Below are 6282 nucleotides of genomic sequence, written 5' to 3'. Positions count from 1 at the left end.
AAGGAGGTACAAAAGGAATACAAAAGTCTAAGTTAGAATTGAGCAAATGGAAACTAATGCTTTATGAGAAATCAAGAAACAACAAAATAGAGAGATTCTGGGAAAATGGCAGAATAGGCCAGTAAATTTCAAGCTCTCCAGATTTCCTCCACAAACAGAATACATTTGTGCCTCAGGGCAACATAGACTGGTGAAAATTCAGACTTACAGTAGAACAGGGGTCCTCTTGGTATAATCCAATAAGCCCTGAAAAAAGACCACAGTCTGGGGGATTAATCCATGTGAAGTACAAACACCTCCAGGCTAGTTCAATGGAAACATCCAAGAGGACCCCTGGGATTAGCTGTGTTTGACTGGAACCTCAGCAGGAGCCACAGAAACTTTCATCCACCTCTCAGTGTGAGGAGTCAGGCATCTGAATCTGCAAAGACTGAATGACCCTTGGTTGATTAGGAAAGCCAGGCCCAGCTGTGCTTCAGAGATGACTCTGGGAGGAAGTACTAGCACATCAAGTGCAGAAGCACTGGGGCAGGGATGCTGCTGGCACTTGTAGGAGGGGAGAGCTTGTGGTTTGGGGTTCCTAGTCAGAGGGAAGATCTGAAGTGAAGCTAGAAGTACCATTCCCCCACCCCATGATTAGAGGTGCTTTACACTAATACTTCTCATTAAAAAAATGAATCAGAAAAAATTTTTTTTAAAAAATGAATCAACAATGAAGAACGAACTTCACCGTAGAAACTTGCTATGGGAATAGGGAGGACCAGAGCTCATCTTCAGAGGAGGACACTGAAGTCAAAAACAAAACAAAACTTCTTCTACCCCAAAGATTAATGTTAGATGGCTCCCTTCCCAGAGAGAATTTATAGAACTCAAAAAAATTTACAATTAAATGAAAGACATTGAAGAAAAAACAAAATAATACAAAAATAAAAGCCATCCAAGAAAAACAAGATTATGAAAAAAAAAAGTCATCCAAGTAGAAAAGTACATACAGGATCTTAAAGATGAAAATAACTCTTTGAAAATCAGAATTGGGCAAGGAGAAGCTAGTAAAGTTATAAGAAACTAAGAAATAACAAAACAAAATATAAACAATGAAAAAAATGGAACCAAATGTGAAATATCATAAGAAAAGCAAAAGATCTGGAGAATCAAGAAGAGAAAATATAAGAGTAATTGGACTACCTGAAAGCTGGGACCAAAAAAAAAAAAAACAAAAAAAAAACCTTAACACAATAAGAAACAACCTGAGAAAATTATCCTAGAGTGATAGAACATGAGGAGGAAATAGAAATAGAAAAAAATCCACTGATTACCACTTTGAAGAGATCTTTTGTGAAAAACACGTGGCAATATTATTGACAAATTTGAAAATCCTAAGGTCAAAGAGAAAATTTCACAAGAAATGAGAAAAATAACAGTTCAAATATGCTGGAGCTACAATTAGAATTGTGCAAAACTTATTTGTAGCCACAATAAAAGACTGCAGGTCCTGAAATCATATGCACTGGCAAACAAAAGAATTGGGCCTATAGCCAAAAATATATCTACAAAAATTATAAGATTGAACGAAAAAAAAAAAGACATTCAAGGAACTTGCAGATTTTCAGAATTTTCACCAAAACTGAACTCAATTGAAAATTTAATATATAAATCCAATATTTAAGATTAATTTCAAGGAAGTTAACATGGACAAATTATTTTACATGGATTTAAATAGATTACATTGGATAGCTTGAAAGAAAGATTTGTATAAATGAGGTGTAGAAGAAGAAACACAGAGGCATTAAAGTGGAGAGGAGGGCTCATAGTTCTGAAAACCTACTCACATTGGGAATGAATTAATAGCCAATGCTACATATATACCATGAAGGATATAGCAACCTCCAAAATCAATAAAGAAATAAGAGGGGAGGGATGGTCAGTGAGGAAAGAAGACAAGGGAGAGAAAAGTTAAGGAGCAGAATTAAAGAAGAGTTAGCAGAAATAGATGTGTGGATAGGTGTAAATGTATATGTGTGTGAATCAAATATGTCTGTGCCACACATTGCCTGAGTCACCCTCAGTCAATCATTTAACCTCATAGTGCTTTGGGTTATGAAAATTATAATTTGCAGAGAAGGTGCTGACATGGTAGAATAAGTTCCCTCAAACAGGAGTTCATTATAGCAAGAACAACATCCATTTCTCAATGGACAAATCATCAAAGGATATGAATAAACATGTTCCAAAAGGACAAACACAATCTATTAACAGTCTTATGAAAAAAAATACTCTAAATCATTAACAATAAAATAAATACACATTAAAAACAACCCTGAAGTTCTACTTCACACTTTTTAGGCTGCCAAAAATGACAAAAAGGGAAAATCCTGATTATTGGAAGAACTGTGGGAAGTCAGATACCTTAATACACTGTGGGTGGAGTTGTAAATGGATCTAGCCATTCTGGAAAACAGTTTAGAATTATACCCCAGAAGAAACTAAACTCTGCATTTCTTTTGTCCTGGAAATATCATTACTAGGCACATAACCCCCAAAAAAGTCAAAGAAAGAAGAATCTGTAAAAATATTTATAGCAGCACTTTTTGCTATAGCAAAGAACTGGAAATAAAGTAGATGCCCTGGGGCAGCTAGGTGGTGCAGTAGATAGAGCACCAGCCCTGTAAGTCAGGAGGACCCAAGTTCAAATCTGATCTCAGACACTTAACACTTCTAGCTATGTGACCCTGGGCAAGTCACTTTACTCCAATTTCCTCAGCAAAAAATCAAAAAACAAAAACAAAAACAAAAAAAAACTAGGTGTCTATTAATTACGGAGTGACTGAATAAAAAAACAGAACATATCATAATTATAACTTATGTTTTCCTCCTCCTGGCAGATAGATGATGGACTAGAAGGGCAAAGTAAGGTGTATATTTTCAAGCATGACCAATGTCTGGTTTCGGTTTGCTTAACTCTACTTATTTAAATAAGAAAGGTTTCTTTTTTTCCTGAGTAAAGTTGTTGTGAGGGGATGGAGGTTATGGTGGTGATGGAAAAAGAAAAATGTCATTAAAATATTAAAAACAGAGAAGAGAGCAGAAGGAAGTTTAGAAGGGATACGGACAAGTAGAGTAGTGATGCTATTTAATGTAGACTTGGAAAAAATCAATCTGCACTTCTTAGAGATTCACAATTTTATATACTATCCTCTGTTGATATTTGCTGGGTTCAGAATAAAAAGGGAAAAAAATAAAATCTGTTTGCTTCAAAAGTTTGCTCACATGAGCCTTTCTTCATCCCTCTAGTTGCTAGTGACTTTCCCTCCTCAAAAAAAAAAATCCTCATATTAATTTGCATATATTTATTTTTTATATTTTGTATTTTTATACATTTTATATCTATATCTATATCTATGTCTATATGTGTATACACACACACACAAACACACATACACACAAGTTCATTGAAAACATGGATTACTTCAGTTTTGCATTTGTAGCCCTATTACCTAACAAAGCACCTGGGACTTGATAGGTGCTTAATTCTTTCTCATTGATTAATTGACTATGGTGTCCTGTGTGAGTCACTTTCCTTTCTTAGTGTCAGTTTTTTGCTTATATAAAATGAGGGGATAAGATTAGACATTCTCCAAGGTCCCCTTCCATTTAGGCGTTAACCCAAAACAGAGCTCCCCCAATTTTTTATCCTCAAAATTGTGAGTGTAAGTCCAGCCCCAGTTCAGGGGACTGGGAATCAAGACTGAGGGAGTACTAAAAGGCGATGGGCAGTCTTTATCTTTCCAGGCGTTTTTTTATGGAAAGCACAGAAAGAAAACCACTCAGTTCTGCTGATTAGAATTAGTTGTGCTTCCTGATCTGGAGGCGCTGTGGATATGGGAGCAAGGACTGGACCACCTAGGCTACACAAGTTGACCAGGCTGGAGAATTTGTGCAACAGCTTTTTCTCCCTGATGAAGACTTGAACAAGTCAGTTAGTCATGTCACAAAGAATCTCTTGGGCACCATATTCCCAAATCCCATCTAATTGGTTGTCTTAATAAGGCTAAGAAGCATTTTGGCAGAAATACTCATTGCTAATAAATGGCAGAACTTTCTGAAATCAAAATGAATCTGATTCTTTTAAAAATAGATTTTATTATCTTTTTATGTAATTAAAATGTTCTTCAGTATGCCTTATCTCTCTCTTCTCAGAGAGCCATCCCATATAACAAATAGAGGAAAAATTTGAAACAGTTCTCCTCTCTCTGAGACATGTTTTTCTCATCTGTAAAATGAGGGTGTGAATTAGCTTACTTTTAAGGTTCTTTTTACCTCTGCCTTTCTGGGTTCTAAGGCTCTTAGTGCAGGTAGGCTGTATTCTTCCTACTCAAACATTCAGGTTCTGAAGCACTTCCCAGCTCTGATGTGTGATGTTGAAATATCCCAAGTTAAAATGGTCCAATTCTAGGGAACTGGAAAAAAGTATGGGGAAGAGAGGGAAACGAAATGTATCCCGAAGGCAGGACTCAGGCAGAGCAGGTGGAAAGAAGAGGAGGAAGACTATGTCATGGATGGAGTACATCCAGGGTTAGATATGTTTGGCAGAGACTAACCAATGTGGGTGAGCAGGTTGGCTGGGGGAGGTTAGTAAAAAGGGCTTTGTGAAAGCTTGGCACGCAGTCACAGTGAGTGTCTTTAAAGGGAATTGGGAGTAAAAGAAATATTGAGAATTAGAGGAGGTTAGGGGAGGGGGAGAGCAGGAGGAGTCTCCGAGGTCCTCAGAGAGCTCCAGAAGAAGGAAAGGAGTGCCCGGGAAGAAGGAGATGATCCACAGGGAATTGTCTGGTTTTTATCCCATTGTCTCTCTGCACTGACAGCCACTATAGAGTGAATGTGGTGGAAGAGGAAGAATCCTGTTATTAAGAGAAGGGGGTGGTGCCAGCTTTGAATTCCAGGCTTCACATGGGGATGGTGCAGGGATGACCCTGAATTTTTTAGGCATTGTCTCTCCAGTGTCTAATGGGAGCTATGCCCAGTAAGAGGTCTCTACTGCTGTGGGTGTACAGTGCCAGTGGGTGTTTTAACAGAATTTAGGTTGCCAGGAGCACATTATTCTAGTGCAGAAATCCAGGGAAGTGTCCAGGAGATGTGATATTTTTACATGCACACACACACACATACACACACACTAATTTCTCAGTGCCTTAAAATCCCTTAACATGGTACAAATTGCAGCTAATGTTCCCAAGGTAGAGGCTGACTATCCAAATGGGCAGAAGCATTAGTGTTCCTGGTTCATGGACATGTTGTTTAGTCCCCATTTATTTGGTCAAATAGGATGTCCATGGATGAAAAGAAGGGACCTTCAGTGCACCACGTGCTTGCATTTTGATCTCTCACCTCTTCATCATTGGGACATTGAATTCCGGAACCTACTGGGAATATATAAGGCATCGTGTTTTAAGGGTCAGTTGGATTTGGCTGTCTGGATTCTTCCTTCTTTGTTCCTCTAGTGGATGACTACTCAAGATCCAATTTTTTCTATGGGTCTATATGCTTAAAACTTTAACTCAAGAGTCTCTGTCAATGTGATTTCTCTTAAATAGTAAGCCAAAGAACATGGTTAGTTCAAAGCAAAGTCATTCAATGAAATGGAATAATAAGTATGAAAGGGGAAAATATGGAAGAGAAAAGGGAAGGGAAGAAGCATTTATAAAGAGCCTACTCTGTGCCAGGTATTACACTAAGCCTTTTATACTATTTCTCATTTGATCCTCACAACAACTGAGAGGTAGGCGTTAATTATCTTCATTTTACAAGTGAAGAAACAAGAGCAAATAGAGGTGATAAAACAACTCACACAGCTAGTAGTGATCAGGCAAGGGATTTTGTGCAACAGATTTTTCTCTCTGATGAAGTCTGAGCAAGGCAGTTAGTCATGTCATCAAAAAATCTATTTGGTACTATATTCCCAAATCCCATTTAATTGGTTCTGTTAATAAGAATAAGAAACATTGAAGCAGAAATACTCCAGCTCATTGCTAATAAATGCTAGAACTTTCTGAAATCAAAAAGAATATGATTTTTTAAAAATAGTTTTTATTACTATTTTTATATTACTAAAATGATCTGCCTGTGGCCAGATTTGAACTCATCTTCCTGATTCTAGACCTAGAACTCTGCCCACTTCCCTACCTAGATGCTAATAATAGGAAAAGTATTAAGAATACCTTTTCCCTATGCCCAAAGGGCTATCAAACTGTGTATACCCTTTGATCAAGCAATATTTCTACTGAG

General features: G+C 37.3%; 1 protein-coding gene across 2 annotated transcripts in view; it reads left to right on the top strand.

Moving 5' to 3' along the window:
- The window catches only part of GSG1L (GSG1 like), a 361289-nt gene that overhangs the window by 198282 nt on the left and 156725 nt on the right, over positions 1-6282 (top strand). The window lies entirely within an intron of this gene.

This window comes from Sarcophilus harrisii, chromosome 1, assembly GCF_902635505.1.
Source record: "Sarcophilus harrisii chromosome 1, mSarHar1.11, whole genome shotgun sequence".
Taxonomy (NCBI): Eukaryota; Metazoa; Chordata; class Mammalia; order Dasyuromorphia; family Dasyuridae; genus Sarcophilus; species Sarcophilus harrisii.
The sequence above is the reverse complement of the archived record's forward strand: the minus strand, read 5'-3'. Positions and strand labels throughout refer to the sequence as shown.